At 36.7% G+C, this 21,820-nt stretch overlaps 1 non-coding gene across 1 annotated transcript; it reads right to left on the minus strand.

Annotated features, from left to right (window-relative positions):
• Window positions 1-4,463: 4,463 nt before the first annotated feature.
• On the minus strand, window positions 4,464-4,570 carry LOC138986606 (U6 spliceosomal RNA). Its single transcript, XR_011463410.1, has one exon. It is a non-coding gene; the product is annotated as a U6 spliceosomal RNA (small nuclear RNA).
• Between the last annotated feature and the right edge of the window lie 17,250 nt (window positions 4,571-21,820).

Here is a 21,820-nt window from a genome sequence, read left to right on the forward strand (position 1 = left end):
GATAATCATTTCATAATATATACATATATCAAATCAATATGGTATACACTTTACATTTATACAGTTATATGTCAATTATTATCTCAATAAAACTGTAAGAAAAAGGCACACAACTTTACTTTCAGTTCAGTTCAGTTCAGTTCAGTCGCTCAGTCGTGTCCTACTCTTTGCAGCCCCATGAATTGCAGCACACCAGGCCTCCCTGTCCATCACCAGCTCCTGGAGTCCACCCAAACCCATGTCCATTGAGTCGGTGATGCCATGCAACCACCTTATCCTCTGTCATCCCCGTCTCCTCCTGCTCTCAATCTTTCCCAGCATCAGGGTCTTTTCAAATGAGTCAGCTATTCTCATCAGGTGGCCAAAGTATTGGAGTTTCAGCTTCAACATCAGTCCTTCCAATGAACACCCAGGAGTGGTCTCCTTTATACTGGACTGGTTGGATCTCCTTGCAGTCCAAGGGACTCTCAAGAGTCTTCTTCAACACCACAGTTCAAAAGCATCAATTCTTCGGTGCTCAGCTTCCTTCACAGTCCAACTCTCACATCCATACATGACCACTGGAAAAACCATAGCCTTGACTAGACGGACCTTTGTTGGCAAAGTAATATCTCTGCTTTTTACTTTATCCATGCCTTAATCCACATAAAAGCTTAGATGTGCCCATGTTCAAACCTAGTACCATATACGAGATATATGTTGGCAATGTCCAACATGTGTCTGGACACAACCACCTAGACAAGCACAGTAAACATCTCCAACTCACTTATACACTAACCTTCTAGGTGTCAATGAGGCTGTATTTGTTTCTGGAGCTCCAGGTCCTCCTCAAATCTCATGTGGTTGTGGCAGAATTCGTTTTTTTGAGATTTAGAAATGAGTACCCACTTTCCTACTGGCTATTGGTTGGAGATCACTGTCAACTCATAGAAACTGCATTCAGGTCCTAGTCATGTGAACTTCATACAACACGCAGCTTGCTTCTTCAAAGCCAGCAGGAGAATCTCTTATTCAGTCTGCTAAAACAGATTCATATATACCATAATGCAATAACAGGAATCTATGCCATCTCTTTGACATATTCTATTGATTAGAACCAAGTCACAAATTGTAACTGCATTCAAGGTGAAGAAATTACACAAGGACCTCTAACTCAATCACTCATTGTCTGCAAGCTTCACCTACCACAGTATGTGCTAGCATTATATCAGAAAAGGGAGTACATTTCTGTGTGGTCCTATATTTTGACCATAAATTAGACTATAGGATATAGGGATATGAATGAGTGAGTCTGCTGCTGCTGCTGCTAAGTCGCTTCAGTCATGTCCGACTCTGTGCGACCCCATAGACGGCAGCCCACCAGGCTCCCCCGTCCCTGGGATTCTCCAGGCAAGAACACTGGAGTGGGTTTCCATTTCCTTCTCCAATGCATGAAAGTGAAAAGTGAAAGTGAAGTTGCTCAGTCGTGTCCGACTCCTAGCGACCCCATGGACTGCAGCCCACCAGGCCCCTCCATCCATGGGATTTGCCAGGCAAGAGTACTGGAGTGGGGTGCCATTGCCTTCTCCAATGAGTGAGTCTAGGGGGATATATATGGATTTTGGAATTGAATATGGCCATGGCTATTTGTTGCACACAACTCTCAGTATGCTTTAAGGCATGATAATTAATAAAGAGACAGGACTTTTATTCCTTGTATGAAGGTGCGTATGCATGTCTGAATAGAGACATGTGTGAGTTCAATCATACACTAATAAGCACGGCTATGTCTAAAGGTAGGATCATTACTGGTGATAATAGAATAAAAATGAGTACTTGAAGCTGAGCCTGAATATATGGGTATTATTTCAAGTTTGCCTTTGAAAAAAAGGAAAAACTATGTATTGGCTTTTTTAATCATTTACCACGTTGGGATATATAGGCATAGTCCCAAACTAAGCAGGAATAAAAATAATCTGGAAAAGAATAAAATGAAGAGAAAGAATTTAAAGTGATTAATTTATACACTGTTTGTTCCATAGAGTACATGGTTCTGAAAGATATAAAGACTGACTCTGCAGAGGTGATTATAAAAAAAAAGTTGCTCAGCCTTTTATTTCTACATTTGGTCTCTATTACTACCCTAACACCCACTCCAGTGTCCTTGACTGGAGAATCCCAGGGACAGGGGAGCCTGGTGGGCTGCCATCTATGGGGTCGCACAGAGTCGGGCATGACTGAAGTGACTTAGCAGCAGCAGCAGCAGCAACTGACCCTAACCTTAACTACAAACCAGTATATATTTTTACAAAACCAGGATGCTATGGCCAAGTAATATGGTACCATGATGTGATTTTGCAAAGTGACATCTGCTGCAAAATGTGATCTCTCAAAAAATAAAGGTGGGAGGGTGATCACGCCATCTGTGTCACTTCGAGGGAACTGACAATTAATTTTAAATTACTTTCTGTCAGACTTTCAAGTATTACAAGGTATTTTTTACTTATACATACAAATTTTCAATGCATGAATATTTTAATATAGTGTATTTTTAGGTCCAATGCAAGAAATAACCATTTTCAGCAACTCTACTGTCTTTCACTGTCTAGTTAGAGATGGTGAACCAATTAAAAAAAAAAAAAAGATTTCCTTCACAACTCAATAGGTCTGGAATATGGACTTGGCCTAAATTGAAAAAAACCACATTACTATAATACAAATATATTATTTATTTGTATATTTATTGAATTATTCATCAAAAGACCCCATTGAAAATGTGAATGCCTTGATGGTAAAATTTTAGCACCATGGAAAATGTATTCATATGGAAAGAGCATCATGAGAAATTTATTAAAATGAAAATGGCATTGATTACAATACTGAAATACAAAGATGAATTTATACAGAATCACATGTCCCACAAATGGCTTTGCATAAGTTTTCTCAAAATCTGGTATGTGGGATCAAGATGGGGGCATAGGAAGATCCTGAGCTTCCCCCTGCACTAGCACACCAAAATTACAGCTATATTCTCTGAGTCTCTGAAGACTAGCAGAAAAGCTCTTTGACAATTATGAAAAGAAAGGAAATAAAACCACATCAAAGCAGGTAGGAGGGGCAGCATGTACACCCTAGTGTGGTGACCCACAAGTGGGAGGGATATCACAAACTTTTAGGTTCTCCCCTAAGGAGTGAGGGGTTCAAGCCCCACCTTGGGCATTCCAGCCCTGGGCATGAGCGAAATAGGTGAAGATAATTAAGAGGTACAAACTTTCAGTTATAAAATATGTAAGTCACAGGGATATAATGTACAGTTTAGGGAATATGGTCAATATTATAAAAACCTTATATGATGACAGATGGTAACTATACACATTCCGGTGATCACTCTGTAATGTATAAAAATATTGAATCACTATGTTGTACCCCTGAAACTTATATAATATTGTAAGTCAACTCTACTTCAATAGAAGCAAAACATAAAACAAATACAAACATTTTTTTGAAAGATTTATCAAAATCTGAAGATACAGATTTAGAAAATGCCAAGAAGTCTTTTATAGGCAGGCAAAATTATTGAGTCACATAGTTCAGGCCACTGGCTTCTCTTTTTCTATTAGGTAATAAATTATTTGGAAGTAGTATATCATATGGAGAAGGCAATGGCAACCCACTCCAGTATTCTTGCCTGGAAAATCCCATGGATGGAGGAGCCTGGTAGGCTGCCATCCATGGGATCACACAGAGTCAGACACGACTGAAGTGACTTAGCAGCAGCAGCAACAGCAGTATATCATGATGTGTATTAAGAATGTTGTTCTTCACTCATGTCAGAGTCTTTGTGACTCCATGGAAAGCAGTGTGCCAGGCTTCCTGTCCATCACCAACTCCTGGAGCTTGCTCAAACTCATTTCCCTTGAGTTGATGATGCCCTCCAACCATCTTGTCCTCTGTTGTCCCCTTCTCCTCATGCCTTCAATCTTCCCCAGCATCAGGGTCTTTTTCAATGAGTCAATTCTTCACATCAGGTGGCCAAAATATTGGAGCTTCAGCCTCAACATCTGTCCTTCCAATGAATATTCAGGGTTGATTTTCCTTAGGATTGACTGGTTTGATCTCCTTGCAGTCCAAGGGACTCTCAAGAGTCTTCTCCAGCCCCACAATTCAAAAGCATCAATTCTTTGGTTCTCAGCCTTCTTCATGGTCCAACTCTCACATCCATACATGATTACTGGAAAAACGATAGCTTTGACTGTAAGGACACTCGTTGGCAAAGTGCTAAGCCATTCAGTCATGTCCAACTCTTTGAGACCCCATACACTGTAGACTGACAGACTCTTCTGTCCATGGGATTTCCCAGTCAAAAATACTGGAGTGGGTTGGCATTGCCTTCTCTAGGGTATCTTCCCAACCCAGGGATTGAGCCTGCATCTCTTGTATTGGCAGACAGATTCTTTAACACTGTGTCACCTGGGAAGACCCCCCAAAATATGGGATACTTCAAGAATTTCCATGTCATCTTTGCGCAGGGGCCAGGCTAATCTTCTCTGTATCATTCCGATTTTAGCATATGTGCTGCCAAAGTGAGCACATTTTATATGATACTCAGTTTTAAAAAGTCGTGTTTATACATTTTGGATATTAGGCACACTAGTGTATACAGAAATCAAAATACAATCTTGTGTGCCTGAAGCACATAATGTTGTAAACCAAGGTTACCTCCTCTAAAGTCATGTTTTCTTAGGATTATTATATAATTTTTAAGACTTTTAAACATTTTCCATGTGTTCTAAGATTACTTTTGTGTGTTTTACAAAGTATAAACTATATAAATATTCAAGTAAAATCAAAGGCTAGGTATAGAATATCTCTCTATCTAGAAAAATAGACTACTTACATGATTTTCAGTTACTTTATTCTCTGTAATCATTGTCTCCAAGAGAAAGGGAACCAAAGTGATGAAAGCTGGATCATATGCAAGGATGTACCCACTCTTGTTGATTACAAAATGCATTTCATATTTGCAAAGGCAAAGACTGAATTGTATCATTCTAATAGTTTGAATGAGTATTTGGAGAATGTGATGTATCAATGTCGCATTTCTGAATGATAAAGAATCACATCTCAGTTGGAATCACAGATTATTTTATAAAAATTAAATGAATCTTTTCTACTGGTGCTTTGGGGAATATTAGAATGAGTATTAGAAAAGCTAATTATGTATGCACGTTCACTGCTCCCCTTTGTACACTCTGTTTCCACAAGGATCAGTGAATCATTAACACATAATGCAGCTTGCCAAATGCTTGGCATCAAGGATGGCACTTTTAAGATTATTGGAAGCACTATGATTGAACAGAGAATATTGGTTCCAGCTTCCAAAATTTCTCTCTGCAATAAGGCACAGTTGTATCCATGTAAAACGTGGATGAAGTATGTGAAATGCAACTGGTCCACCAATATGACCAACCAGGTTCTCAGGTAAAGCAAATCTGAAAAGTTTTGCTGGGCCTTCTCTTACACTTATCCATTGACTGACAATCTCTTCTTCACCTGATTTGGTTCAGAAATTCCCTACAGTATTATCCTAAGAGCTGACCTGCTTCTAAATCTATTTTTCCTTCTCAAGCTATTTTGTTATCCTACTTACATTCTCTTAGCATCCACTCTTTCTCTGCTCTTGCATTTCTATATTTTTATTTATGTCTTAGTCTTCACAAATTAAAATAATCTCATACTTTCAAACAGACTGAGAAAGGATAAATCCTCACTGAACTGATTTATAATTTCCTTGTTACACAAACATGCTTTACTTTTCTAGAGAAAGTAATTGATAACATGAGTAAGCAATCGTCATGTGAAATAAGAAGTCATCACCATATTTTCAAAGGTTTTAATTTTTTGAGAATCTTAATATTCTGAGACCACTTTAAAAAAGTATACTTTTTCAAAAAATTGTTTTCTACATTTCTAAGTCATCTGAAGATGCCTACAAGATATTTTTTCAGGATTATATAGTCAGCTATTTTAATGCTCTGTCTGTATGTGTTTTCTGTTCAATTATTAGTAATATGGCTTTAATGGAGACATAGCATACAGTATTATGCTATAATTTGCAAGGAGGCTCTTTCTTGCAAGGAGATTCCTTGTACCGTGTAAGTGAATATCATAAAATATAAAACAGTGAAGTATAATAACAAAAATTGCTAACATTTACTGGGGGCTTATTCAACCCCAACAAGCTGTTCTATGCCCTTTATATGTATTAACTCAATCTTCACAACCTTATAAGATATTGTTATCATTATTTGACCCATGAGGAAACCAAGGCATTCTGTGGTTAAGCAGCTTGCTCAAAGTCACAAGGCTAATAAAGGGTAGAACTAGGATTTAAATCCAGAACCTATACTATTAACAATGACTATGCTATTCTCATTAATGTTTATAAAGACTAGCAGAAGCAGCAGCATGCTATTCTCATTAATGTTTATAAAGACTAATTTTGGAAGTTCTTATGGAAATGTGCCAGGTTAAGAGTTATATAGGAGAAATATTATTCTTTAGTTGACTCCAGTGCAAGTCCATGTCATTGGGGCATTTAATTTCTCCCCATGTTTACAACTTTCTAAGCACTTCCATTATTAATAATGGTTAAAAACCAAAAATAAGGAGCCCTAAGGGCTTCATAATTGCCTTAAGCTCCTGAAAGTGAGAAATCTGCTTCAAGGTGGTGGTAGATTTACTCCTTTTCAACATCATGAAAATTGCCAGATGCTGTCAGTAACTAACCTTCTCTCCTGGCTTAGTTCATAGGTGGAACAATATCTTTTATTTCTTTGTCATATGCAAAGCAAAGACTCTTATAGAAAAACTTGCTTTCTTTTTTATAAATCCATTTATTTCTGCATTTCCAATTTTGCTTTGGGGGTTTTCAGATAGATTGATTAAATAACTATTGATAGATAATGACATTGCTTTTGGAATGTATCAGCAGAATGCTTCAGTCCTGGCCTTCTTCAGGTTTGAACACACTTATTGAAATTAAAGCTATTCATCATGTTAATGCTCTACTGTCATTTATAGTTAAGACATAAAACTTTTTCCATCCTCTTGGAAAAGGCAACAAGATAAAATTGACATTGGTAGAGAGATAAGGCATCAGCCAGCGTCACTAGATAAAGATAATTCCTTCAACAGTGAGAAAGAGAAAGCTTTCTTATTAAAATTTTGCACTAAAATATGTAGCATTTCAGAATCAACATTGCTTACTACCACTCCAAGTGGACAGTCCAATATAAATAATATTATCATCTTATCATCATTGTGAGATATAAAAGTAAAGTAAAATGTTGCTATAAATGAAATGTTTGCATTGAAAGTTAGCCCCATACATAATAGTATTCAGAGATGAGGCCTTTGGGAGATGATTAGGTCCTGAGGGTGGAGCCTTCTTGAAAGAGATTAGTGCTTTTACAAAAGAGACCCAGAGAATTCCTTCCCACTTTATGCCATGTGAAATAACAGTGAGAAAACAACTGTGTATGAAGCAGGAAGCAGGACCTCACCAGACATAGAATCTGCCACCACCTTGATCTTGGACTCACTAGCCTCCAGAACTGTGAGAAATAAATGTCTGTTGTTTACAAGCCACTCAGTATTTTTATATAGCAGCCCAAATAGAATAACACAAATGTTAAACTGGGAATTTTATCTATTGTAAATACTATTTTTGTCTCATCTCTTGCCACCTTACTACTTTTCCAATCACAGTGGTCCTCTGACAATTTCTTGAACACACAAGTATCTTTCTTGCCTCAATACATTTTGGTAGACCTGGAATTCTCTTACTCCCTCTTTTAACCAAGGTTGGTCTTCTCTTTTTAAGATCTCACTTACAACATCACCCCTCAGATAGATCTTCTCTAACCATCTTATTGAAACTCCCCCCAATTGTATTTTGTTATCATATAAAATTTTTTTCCCTTCAAAGTACTTATCACAGGCTTTATTGTATCTGTACCAATTTTTTTGGCTCTCTTACTAGAGGGTGAGTTCCACAAGTAAAGAATCCTTAAGAATCTGGTTCGTGACTATATTCCTTGTGCTTTCCATTTAGAAGATACTCAGTAAATAATCACATAATAAATAAACTCATTTCCAACACCACCCATTGTCCAAATGACTGAAAATTTTACTTAATATCTAGGTAGTGGAAGTGTCTGAAAATTCAAGTTGGATGTCTGAAACACTCAGCACTTCATCATATTCTACAGAAAGAACGAATTTATAATAAAAGTATTGAGGAAAGATGTAGATTTTACTGAAGAATTCATAGGAGAGAAAAAGAGTGTGTTGCCATTTGACTTCCTTTCTCCACAGTCTCTGCACTCATTTTGCCTAACTGGGAGCACTGCTTCTACTTTTTCGTTATGTAGCACTCAGTCTCTGCACCCCTCCACCATCTTCCTCTTCACTATCTTTCTGAGGAATTCAACTGTGTGCTCAAATCTGTATACCAACAAACAAGAATCTTAAATATAATAAGGCCCAACCTTTGAAGGAAATGCATACTCCCAGGGAGTCCAAAAAGGAGTGTTACTGCTGAGAGGTGCTCTGAAAAGTGAAATTTTATCCAGTTTGTGACATCTCTAAGTGTTGAGAGTTTTTTGTTTGTCATTTTTGTTTGTTTTCTTGCATTGGATCTGGAAAATATCAATCCTGACAGCCAGAGCTGTGCTTAGAATCAAACAACTTTTATATATATATATATATATATATATATATATATAAAAGCATTACCTAACACATCTAAAGATTGACTAGACTAATGGTGTATGTTACACTCTGTACTAGATATCATGCATGAAATAGTGGTTCTTACCCAAGAGCAGCCTACAATGCCTATTAAAAAACTACAGAGCATGATGCCAGTTTAACAAATTGTATCAAATAATTGCATGTCTGTACTGTCTCAATGGTCATGACTGTTTATGAGTAATTCTGAATTCTGAAAAAAAAACACTGAAATAGTAAATTTTTTATATAATTGATGTAGTATTTCAGAAAGTTTATGGTTAGGGGACAGGATGAAATTTTTGTTAAATAAAGCCAGTCCTCTTTTTCCATTAGTTAATTTTATTCCAATTTAGAGTGAACATTTTAAAGAAGGAGTTCTTGTCTAGTTGTTACTCAAGAGTCAAAATTTCATTTACTACAGATGTAAGTCAAGCATGTCCTGGCTAGACTAGTGGTCAGGTCCATAGCATTGCTTATCCTTCAGCAGCCCAGATGCTAATGTCTTTCCAAAACCTCTCTTAGCTGTGCTCTAGCCATACACCTTCCAGTTTCCCAAAGAGCCTAAAAGAACCATGCTTTCTCGTCCTGCTGATCTGAATACAGTTACAATCTAATAGGAAATACCATATGATACTCACACTGCTGTGTGATAAATGCTAGAAGAATGGGCATAAAAGGCTATTGCACCATAGATAAAGGACACCTATGCTGAGCTTGGAGCATCAGGGAAGTCTTCTAGGAAGAGACAGTAAGTGCTTAGAGACCTAAAGAACAAATAGATGCAAACCAGATGGAAATTAGCCTGTAGAAGGAAAAAAATAGGATTTCTATAAAGCCAGGTAGACATCATACAAAATGGTCTAGAAATAAGAGAGGTACTGCATTTAGTTTCATCTTGTGGATGCAATGGTAGAAAATTACAAGGGAGGAGTAGAATGGAAAATAGTGAGGTTACCAGGGGCCTTGGGTACCAAGACATGAAGTTAAGAGCCATTTAAGGGTTTCAAACAAATGAGTGATGAAGTCTAATTTAAGTGTTTACAAATAATAGATTAGAGAGGAAGACTGGAAGCAGAGAGACCAATAGTTGGAAGCTGCTTTATGAATTTAGGATCATCTAGACCAGGCTGGCAGTGGATTAACCAAGGAAACAGCTGGCAAAGGTGTTCAGAAAGAATAGGAGGGACAGATGGAGATGCGAATGACTTCCATTGTTCTAGGTTGGATCATTAGATGGAGGGACCTTCCCCCACCAAAGGCAATGTGAATCAACACCCAGATATTAGTCCCCACTCCACTAATACTAGCTATGTAACCTTCCCCAAGTTCCTCAACCTCTGCAAGCTTCAATTTCTGCATCTGTCCAATGGGAATACACTGTCTTATACAACTCACAGGGCAGTGCAAGGGCAAGATGTTTATAAAACCTTTCCAAAAGCCAATGTAAGGGATTATTAATGTACTCTCTGAACCATGGACTTTGTTGACTAGCCATATAATGTATGATCATCTTTTACTGTCACATCTATGTCACTTGTTTTCCTTCATTCTGATGGGGACACTCAAACTTAAAAACTTTGTTTGAAAAATTAAAGATAATATGGCTAATTGGGACTGAATAAACTTTTGGAAGGCAGAAACTGCAGTGGTATTGGTCTTCTTCTAACAGGGATACATTAACAAGAAGCTACCTTCTCTCCTGTTGAGGAGGAAGATGCTGTTTTATGCTGAGTCTCAGTCGTGTCCGACTCTGTGGGACCCCATGGACTGTAGCCCACCAGTCTCCTCTGTTCATGGGGATTCTCCAGGCAAGAATACTGGAGTGGATTGCCATGTCCTCTTCCAGGGGATCTTCCCAACCTAGGGATTGAACCCAGGTCTCCCGCATTGTAGAAAAGATTATTTACCAGCTGAGCTACCAGGGAAGCCCTGAGAAGGGATAAGGAAGAGTTATAAACTCCTGCCATTAAAGAAAGGCTTCTAAGCTGAGTGAGAAATGACTGCAAGTGTCTTCTACATTCACCTCCAAATTAGAAGCTTTCTCCACTACAAAACTTTGCCTTGAGTCTGCATGCAGTCTAGCTAGCGCTGGGAGTGTCTCTGACATGGTTTAATACATATGATATCAGAACAACATAACACAGTACTGGGTACTCAGTGGATTCTTAATAAATGGTTTTCAAAGTAACTTAGGATCATAAAAGTCTCACTTGGGTAAAGAACCCTCAAGGGATAGTTTTGGCCAGCAGTGCTTCAAGTGTCAGAGCAGGAGACTGACAGGCCGTGAGTCAGAAGGAAAAAAGAAAATCTCAGAAAACTAGTAGAACACTTCTTTTCCATAGCACAATACCTGTGCTATTAAAATAAAAATTATTTTCCAACTGGCAAAAAAAGACTTAATCTTTCCCCCCCGCTTTCCAATAATATATTAGTTATGAAAGAGTGTGATCAGGCTTTAGTAACTGCTGCTGAAGAGTAATAGAAAGTTAAATATTCCTGCAAATTTTCATTTCTGTCAGTGACTGTAAGTGTAATCTATTTTTTTTTCCAAAACAGAGATACTGGCAGGTTATTTAGAAATTCATTTTTAAGGTGACATCCATGATTGTACAAATCCAGGAAGCTAAGTTTTAGTAAAAGCACTAATCAAAGCTGCAAAATGGTAAGCATCACTTCTATCTCCTGAGGAGAGACAAAAGAACAAAATATGACATTTTTTTTTAAAGGTTCCTGTCTGTTATTGTGGCAGTGTCAGAGAATGGTTAAACTTACAGACTCTGGCACCACATAGTTTGGGGCTCAGGGCTCTGAGCTTAGATTTATGACTTCAGGCAAATGAATCTGTTCAAATTCTTTCCTTCAAAATGTGAATACTAAATGAATAATTTTATGTAAAGCAGCTATTGTAATGCCTGAAGATATGTATCAATACAAGTTAGTTTAAGGAGATAGTATTACTATTGGCATTCACATTATTATCAGTACCATTTATTGTGACCTAACTATTGCCCTAGGAATTGAACAGCAGTTATCTTATTAAATGTACCTATCCATTCTTTGAGTTGGGCATTCTTATCCCAGGGGAGAAAGAAGCAAAGTTTGTCAGTGGTTGATGTGCTAGAAAAACTGACTTGGTTCCCAGATGAAGGTGCACTTATGAGGCCTGACAGATAATTCAGGGTTTTTCCCTGATGGTAGGAAGCAAAAGACATGAGGAACTGTAGTAAGTGTGTTCATTGTGCTGCTTTCTGAACTTTGTTCCTTTTGTCATGTAGAATAAATATGCATAAAGTAATCATCCATCCCTTGGGTTTTCTACTCTTAGTTCTTTCCCCCCTTCCACATCTGCCCCCAAGTGGCTGCCATCAAGGTCCCACAGGGGCCAATTATATCTGGCTCTGAGTGACAGAAGCTCCACCTACCTGAGGCTGGCTCCAGGCACGGAGCGCACCTGCACATTCACAGCCCAGTAAGCACTCCCAGGACTGGGGTTCCCGGGGGGTCCTGAGCTCAATAGCAATATGGGCTGTCAAAGGATGAAGTCAGAAGCAGATGGCAAGGAAACATGTACCTAGTTCTGCAATTTCCTTCTCTCCTAGAGCCATGCCAATCTCCACACTCCTGTCAGAGTTACCGTTTTCAAACCCTGATCTGGTCATCTGAGTTCCTGTTTATGAATATTGTGTGGCTTCCATTTCTTTGCAGGGTAAAGTAAAACTTCATGAGGTTGTATCTTCCCATCTGCATTTCCCATGATGTTCTTTATCTACCACATAGTATACCCTCTAGTCCCAATAAGTTACACATAGTCCTCATGACATGATTTCAGAATTCTGTGCATTGTACATGATATGCTCGATGCATGGAGTTTGGCTAAGCATTTTCTCTACTTTCTTTTAGGTAAGTTCACCAATCATCTCCCCTGAAAAGTTCTCCCCAAACTGTCTCTTGCTCACCCCTTGTGAACAACATGATGGCACTTAGTATTTAATTTTTAAATGATTGTACTCTACGTGTCTTTTTTTTTTTTCAATTACACTATAAGCTTCTTTTTATTTAAAGTATACTTTTTGTATTTTGCTCTGATTTTAAAAGTAACACAGGCAAACTGGCAGGTTATTTAGAAATTCGTTTTTAAGGTGACATCCATGATTGAAAAATATGTAAAAGAACATAGCATGAAATATTTACCTGCAGCACTACTCCTCAGAGATAGCCAGATTTAGATTGAATATGTTTATGTTTACACATACACAGACATGCACAGTGAATTAAAAAGGCAAAGAACCTGGTGTAAAGAGAATGAGTGAACTTCCAGATATTTAAGTTGGATTTAGAAAAGGCAGAGGAACCAGAGATCCAATTGCCAATCATCCCTTGGATCATTAAGAGAACAAGAGAGATCCAGAAAAACATCTTCTTCTGCTTTACTGATTATGCCAAACCCTTTGACTGTGTGGATCACAATAAACTGTGGAAAATTCTGAAAGCGATGGGAATACCAGACCACCTTACCTGCCTCCTGTGAAATCTATATGCAGGTCAAGAAGCAACAGTTAGAACTGGACATGGAACAACAGACTGGCTCCAAATCTATAAAGGAGTACGTCAAGGCTGTATATTGTCACTCTGATTATTTAACTTATATGAGAATACATCATGGAAATGTCGAGCTGGATGAAGCACAAGCTGGAATCAAGATTGCTGGTTCAAATATCAATAACCTCAGATACACAGATGACACCAGCCTCATGGCATAAAGTGGAGAACTAAAGAGCCTCTTGATGAAACTGAAAGAGGAGAGGGAAAAAGTTGGCTTAAAACTCAACATTCAGAAAACTAAGATCATGGCATCCAGTCACATCACTTCATGGCAAATAAATGGCGACACAATGGAAACAGTGATAGACTTTATTTTGGGGTGTTCCAAAATCACTGCAGATTTTGACTGCAGTCATGAAATTAAAAGATGCTTACTCCTTGGAAGAAAAGTTATGACCAACCTAGATAGCATATTAAAAAGCAGAGACATTACTTTGCCAACAGAGGTCCGTCTAGTCAGAGCTATGGTTTTTGCAGTAGTCATGTATGCATGTGAGAGTTGGACTATAAAGAAAGCTGAGTACTGAAGAATTGATGTTTTTGGACAGTGGTGTGGGAGAAGACTCTTGAGAGTCTGTTGGACTGAGAGGAGATCAAACCAGTCTTAATTTCTAAAAGAAGTAGGTCCTGAATATTCATTGGAAGGACTGATGCTGAAGCTGAAACTCCAATACTTTGTCCACCTGATGTGAAGAACAGACTCTTTGGAAAAGACCCCGATGCTGAGAAATATTGAAGGTGGGAGGATAAGGGGACGACAGAGGATGAAACAGTTAGATGGTATCACCGACTTGATGGACATGAGTTTGAGCAAGCTCTGGGAGTTGGTGAAGGACAGGGAAGCCTGGCGTGCAACAGTTCATGGTGTGGCAATGGACACAAATGAGTTGAACACGAATGAGCAACTGAACTGAACTGGATATTGATCATTTTGCTCTCATCCTTTAAAGATATCATTAGCATGGTCCTTCAAAAAAAAAAAAAAGAACAATAACCAACAAAAAAAAATCACTTACATTAGACTACAAAAGTTAAAGAGAAATAAGCATATGACCATTGGAGCTTTAATACCTAGCAAATTAACTGCACAATAAAGCATTAAAACGTAAATAGGCAGGTTAATCCATATATTAGGCAGACGTTCATAAATCACGTTTCATTGTTTTGTTACAGAGTAATCATATTTAAATTTAAAACACTATTTCACTGATCCTAGAATTTGATCCTCAAGATAATATTGTGAGGTCTGCTTAGAAAGTGTCAAGAACCCTATTTCACAAATGCAGAAACTGAGGAAGAGAAGTTGGGTAAAAAGCTACAATTTCTAGGCATGTAATAGGGGAAAACAAATCTAACTCCGTATCAGCTCTCTTTCTTTTCCTGTGCTGAGTCACGGTGGTTCTGCACCTTTTGTAAAAGAATAGTGCCTATAGCCTGAAATATACAAGATAGCATATTCTCAGAGCTCTGATCTTTAAAAGTCCATTCATATAAAGATAAGAAGTTGCAGAAGAGAGAGTAACATTTGTTTTTTTGGAGGTTTACAAGAAGATCATGACCTGACCTATGTAGACAGGTACAAGAACAAAGGAGTCTAACATCAAGAAGTCTGCAAAAACTAACCACACCCCTCCCTCACCTCATCTTTAAAGGTGTTTTTCTGAAACCTTTCAAGGAGTTTGGGGTTTTAGGGCACAAGCCACCTGTCTCTTTGCACAGCCCTGCAATAAACTTTTACCTGTTCCAAACGGCAATGTTTCAGTTTGTTTGGTCTCACAGTGTGTTGGGTGCACAAATTTGCATGTGGTAATAGGCATAAAACTCAATGATATAACTCAACCCTCTGATTTCTTACTTCTAAGGCAGTTCTTTATTTATTATATTATTTAGCCATAATTTGAAGTGAGAACATTGAAACAAGGTGGAAGACTTAGAGCAAATCTCTGACTTTTGTATGAGTTTAGCACAAGTAACTGCATTTGATTGTTGGAGGGGTTGACGGCCTAGAGTTTGATTCAAAGTTTTAACCTTATGTGGCTTTCCTCTAAAGTATCAGATTTTAAGATTATTTTGACACATACAAAAAAAAAATCAAGTCTATTAATATATTTTGCAAATAGCAGAAAAGCATGCTGGAGCTAGAAAGATTTATGATAAAATGTATTAAAGATCTGGAAAATAATAGCTTCCATCGAAGAGTAAAGAAGTGGGATTCTTAAGCAAAAATGATAATAGAAGGGAAGATTTCATAATGGTCCTTCCATATATTCTGAATTATTATCAAGAAGAAAAAAATCTTTTTTTCTGTATTACAACAAAGGTAAAATGAAAAGAGATAAGAGAGACTTAAAAGAATGATGAACTTTCTGAATGGAACAGACTCGACATGAGCGATTCCTTCACTATTTTTAACAATGAATTGAAAATTATTTAAATTTTTTCTACCTATCTTCTAGGGAATTCCATTATGAAATTCCTCAAGGTAATTAATCTGAATAAATCCAGCCATGCAGAGCCAGAATCCAAGAAAAATTACCAACTGGGAATATGAGCATAATAGAAATAATCAATATGCTCTGTCATGGAATTGCTCTAAACTGAGCCAATTCCACATGGTTGACTTAAGTCCTGGTAAATTGATCATTAAGGAATCAGTCAAAATGGCAGACAAAATTCAGAATAAGAGGGTAAAATAAAGAAATCAATCATAGTCTGGTCATTGTAGTCAAGCCAGAGAACTTGGATATTCTGGCAGTAAGATATAATGAGTATCTAAATAAATATAGAATTAGTGTTTCAGAGAAGCACATAGACTTTTAAACATTTAGTTTTTAAATTTTTCAAACACATTAAAATGTAATAAGATTTATACAATGAGTATTCATATTCCCATCACTTAAATTCCATGATTATTGTTAGTTTGCTGAACATTATATGTGTGTACATTACATGTATACACATGTACTATATATTTTACTGATGCATCAAAATGAATTGCAGATGTATTTTTGATACTTAAGCCCCACTTATTTCAGCACACAAATTCTAAATGTAATATATACTCCTACATCACAAAATATGACATTTTCTAAAAACAAAATTAATGCTACTTCTTTAATATCATTTAATGCCTATTCTATATTCTGATCTATTAATTTTTTCTCCAAGTATCTTATCATTTCCTTTTAACTTTTGAAATACCTTTAGACAGAAAATAATTGTACAGAGAGTTCCCATATACCCTTCACCCAGTTTCTCATAATGTTTAAACATTTTACGTTTATAGAAACCAGAAAATTGACATTGGGCCAGATTAGAATGCAATCAATAACAAAGAAACTTAATCATCTCAGCAACACTGTAACATAGACATTGTCATCATTTCACAGATGAAAGAACTAAAAAAAAAAAAAGGAAGTTTACATTTCTATCCTCGGGTTAGAAATTTGAATCGCGACCCCTATAAGATTCTTAGTCTCTAAAGTTCACGTACTTTTCACTACATGATGTTGCTATATATATAATGGGGTCAAATAGTTGAAAGAGAAAAAAAATGATACTGTTTATCACTTAAAGCTCATAAAGTAGAACTAGAAGTTCCAGATGCTTTCAAATATCACTGATAAAATTCATTAATACTTAAACATTTAAAGAGCTTATATTATGAAACTTACATTTTGTAAAAATTAGTGATATTCGGCCTATTCGTTCTTTCTTTTTCATTCAAGCAAAATTCCTTTGGCTTGTATAGTTATATAAGTGGTGGTAATTAACTCTGCTTAAAATACTTTCATTTTTGTAAAATTATTTATTTTTTAAAATCAGGCACAGTGATCATAACAACTAAAGCTTTGGAAGTGAGAAAACTGGGACCCAGAAGAATTACATAATTCTATAAAGGTCGCATAGTAAGCAATTAGTAAATATAGGACTACAACACATATTTTTCTGATTCTAGTAAAAACTGTTAACTATATCAAGGTACTTGGCAAATAGCAAACATCCAATAAAGGTTTTTTAATGAATTAAACCTCAGGTGTTTGAAGATAAAAAATATGTTGCAATAAACCTTTGTCACACATAAAGGATACATGCTTTATATTTTTGAGGTTAATTCTTTGTCAGTTTCTTTGTTTGCTATTATTTTCTCCCATTCTGAAGGCTGTCTTTTCACCTTGCTTATAGTTTCCTTCATTGTGCAAAAGCTTTTAAGTTTAATTAGGTCCCATTTGTTTATTTTTGCTTTTACTTACATTAGGAGGTGGTTCATAGAGGATCCTGCTGTGATTTATGTTAGAGAGTGTTTTACCTATTTCTTCTAGGAGTTTTATACTTTCTGACCTTGCATTTAGGTCTTTAATTCATTTTGAGTTTATTTTTGTGTATGGTGTTAGAAAATGTTCCAGTTTCATTCTTTTACAAGTGGTTGACCAGTTTTCCCAGCACTACTTGTTAAAGAGATTGTCTTTTCTCCACTGTATATTCTTGCCTCCTTTGTCAAACATAAGGTGTCCATAGGTGTGTGGACTTTTCTCTGGGCTTTCTATTTTGTTCCATTGATCTATATTTCTGTCTTTGTGCCAGTACCATACTATCTTGATGACTGTAGCTTTGTAGTAGAGCCTGAAGTCAGGCAATTCCATTCTTCTTTCTCAAGATTACTTTGGCTATTCGAGGTTTTCTGTATTTCCATACAAATTGTGACATTATTTCTTCTAGTTCTCTGAAAAATACCATTGGTAGCTAGATAGGGATTGCATTGAATTTATAGATTCCTTTGGGTAGTATATTTGTTTTCACTATATTGATTCTTCCAATCCATGAACATGGTATATTTCTCCATCTATTTGTGTCCTCTTTGATTTCTTTCATCAGTGTTTTATAGTTTTCTATATATAGGTCTTTTGTTTCTTTAGGTAGATATATTCCTAAGTATTTTATTCTTTTTGTTGCAATGGTGAATGGAATTGTTTTCTTAATTTCTCTTTCTGTTTTCTCATTGTTAGTGTATAAGAATGCAAGGGATTTCTGTGTGTTAATTTTATATCCTGCAACTTTACTATATTCATTGATTAGCTCTAGTAATTATCTGGTGAAGTCTTTAGGGTTTTCTGTGTAGAGGATCACGTCATCTGCAAACAGTGAGAGTTTTTACATCTTCTTTTCCAATTTGGATTCCTTTTATTTCTTTTTCTGCTCTGATTGCTGTGGCCAAAACTTCCAAAACTATGTTGAATAGTAGTGGTGACAGTGGGCATCCTTGTCTTGTTCCTGATGTCAGGGGAAATGCTTTCAATTTTTCACCACTGAGGATAATGTTTGCTGTGGGTTTATCATATATGGCATTTATTATGTTGAGGTATGTTCCTTCTATGCCTGCTTTCTGGAGGTTTTTTTTTTTATCATAAATGGATGTGAATTTTGTCAAAGGCTTTCTCTGCATCTATTGAGATAATCATATGTTTTTATCTTTCAATTTGTTACTGTGGTGTATCACATTGACTGATTTGTGAATATTGAAGAATCCTTGCATCCCTGGTATCAAGCCCACTTGGTCATGATGTATAATCTTTTTCATGTGTTGTTGGATTCTGTTTGCTAGAATTTTGTTAAGGATTTTTGTATTTATGTTCATCAGTGATATTGGCCTGTCTGTTTTCTCTTTTTTGTGGCATCTTTGTCTGGTTTTGGTATTAGGGTGATGGTGGCCTCATAGAATGAGTTTGGAAGTTTACATTCCTCTGCAATTTTCTGGAAGAGTTTAAGTAGAATACGTGTTAGCTCTTCTCTAAATTTTTGGTAGAATTCAGCTGTGAAGCCGTCTGGTACTGGACTTTTGTTTGCTGGAAGATTTCTGATTACAGTTTTGATTACCATGCTTGTGATGTGTCTGTTTCTTCCTGGTTCAGTTTTGGAAAGTTATACCTTTCTAAGAATTTGTCCATTCCATCCAAATTGTCCGTTTTATTGGCATATAGTTGCTGATAGTAGTCTTTTATGATCCTTTGTATTTCTGTGTTGTCTATTGTGATCTCTCCATTTTCATTTCTAAGTTTGTTGATTTCATTTTTCTCCCTTATTTTTCTTGATGAGTCTGGCTAATGGTTTGTCTATTTTATTTATGTTCTCAAAGAACTAGCTTTTAGCTTTGTTGATTTTTGATATGGTGTCCTTTGTTTATTTTTCATTTATTTCTGCCCTAATTTTTATGATTTCTTTCCTTCTACTAACTCTGAGGTTCTTCATTTCTTCTTTTTCTAGTTGCTTTAGGTGTAGAGTTAGGTTATTTATTTGTTTTTTCTCTTGTTTCTTGAGGTAAGCTTGTATTGCTATGAGCCTTTCCCTTAGCACTGGTTTTACTGAATCCCATAGGTATTGGTTTGTTGTATTTTCATTGTCATTCGTTTCTATGCATATTTTGATTTCTTTCTTGATTTCTTCTGTGATCTGTTGGCTATTCAGAAGTGTGTTGTTTAGGCTCCATATGTTTGTATTTTTAATATTTTTTTGCTGTAGTTGACATCTAATCTTACCACATTGTGATGGGAAAAGATTCTTGGAATGATTTCAATTTTTTTTTTTAATTTAACAAGGCTACATTTATGGCCCAGGATATGATTTATCTTGGAGAAGGTTCCGTGTGCACTTGAGAAAAAGGTGAAATTCATTGTTTTGGGGTGAATTGTCCTATAGATATAAATAAAGTCTAACTGGTCCATTATATCATTTAAAGTTTATGTTTCCTTGCTAACTTTTTGTTTGGCTGATCTATCCATAGGTTTGAATGAGGTTTTAAAGTCACCCACTATTATTGTGTTACTGTTATTTTCCCCTTTCATAGTTGTTAGCATTTGCCTTACATATTGTAGTGCCCCTATGTTGCTGCTAAGTCGCTTCAGTCATGTCTGACTCTGTGCAACCCCATAGACGGCAGCCCATGAGGCTCCACCATCCCTGGGATTCTCCAGGCAAGAACACTGGAGTGGGTTGCCATTTCCTCCTCCAATGCATGAAAGTGAAAAGTGAAAGTGAAGTCGCTCAGTCGTGTCCAACTCTTAGCGACCCCATGGACTACAGCCCACCAGGCCCTCCATCCATGGGATTTTCCAGGCAAGAGTACTGGAGTGGGGTGCCATTGCCTTCTCCAGTGCCCCTATATTGGTGCATATATATTTATAATTGTTATAGCTTCTTCTTGGATTGATCATTTGGTCATTATGTAGTATCGTTCTTTGTCTCTTTTCACAGCCTTTATTTCAGTCTATTTTATCTGATATGAGTATTGCTACTCCTGATTTGTTTTGGTCTACATTTGCATGAAATATCTTTTTCCAGCCCTTCACCTTCAGTCTGTATGTGTCCCTTGTTTTGAGGTGGTCTCTTGAAGACAGCATATATAGGGGTCTTTTTTGGTATCCATTCAGCCAGTGTTTGTCCTTTGCTTGGGGCATTCAACCCATTTACATTTGAGGTAATTATTGATAAGTATGATCCTGTTGCCATTTACTTTTTGTTTTGGGTTCAAGTTTATACACTTTTTCCATTTCCTGTCTAGAGAAGAGCTTTTAGCATATGTTGAAGAGCTGGTTTGGTGGTGCTGAATTCTCTCAGCTTTTGCTTGATTTCTCTTTCATATTTGAATGAGATCCTTGCTGGGTACAGTAATCTGGGTTTAGGTTTTTATCTTTCATCACTTTAAGTATGTCCTGCCATTCCCTTCTGGCCTGAAGAGTTTCTATTGCAAGATCAGCTGTTATCCTTATGGGAATCTCCTTGTGTATTATTTGTCACTTTTCAATTGCTGCTTTTAATATTTGTTTTTTATATTTGATCTTCATTAATTTGATTAATATGTGTCTTGAGGTGTATCACCTTCAGTTTATCCTGTTTGAGACTCTTGGTTTCTTGGGCTTGGGTGGCTATTTCCTTCCCCATTTTAGGGAAGTTTTCAACTATTATCTCCTCAAGTATTTTCTCATGCCTTTTCTTTTTGTCTTATTCTTCTGGGACTCCTATGACTCAATTGTTGGGGCCTTTGACATTGCCCCAGAGGTCTCTGAGGTTGTCCTCATTTCTTTTAATTCTTTTTTTCTTTTTTCCTCTCTGATTAATTTATTTTCACCATTCTATCTTCCACATCACTCATCCTATCTTCTGCCTCAGTTATTCTACTGTTGGTTTTCTCCAGAGTGTTTTTGATCTTAGTTATTGCATTATCCATTATTGATTGACCCAGAGTTACATAGAGATCATGTGATTGATTCACAGAGTTACATAGAGAAGAGAAGAGGGAGGAAGGAGATAGAGGTGACCAGGAGGAGAAGAGGGGGAATCAAAAGGATTGAAACAGATCTAGCCAGTAATCATTTCCCTAAGTGTTATGCATGGCCTGCAGTACCCAAAGAGATTCATAGAGTTGGGTAGAACAGAGAAGGGGGAGGGA

Source organism: Bos mutus, chromosome X, assembly GCF_027580195.1.
Source record: "Bos mutus isolate GX-2022 chromosome X, NWIPB_WYAK_1.1, whole genome shotgun sequence".
NCBI lineage: Eukaryota > Metazoa > Chordata > Mammalia > Artiodactyla > Bovidae > Bos > Bos mutus.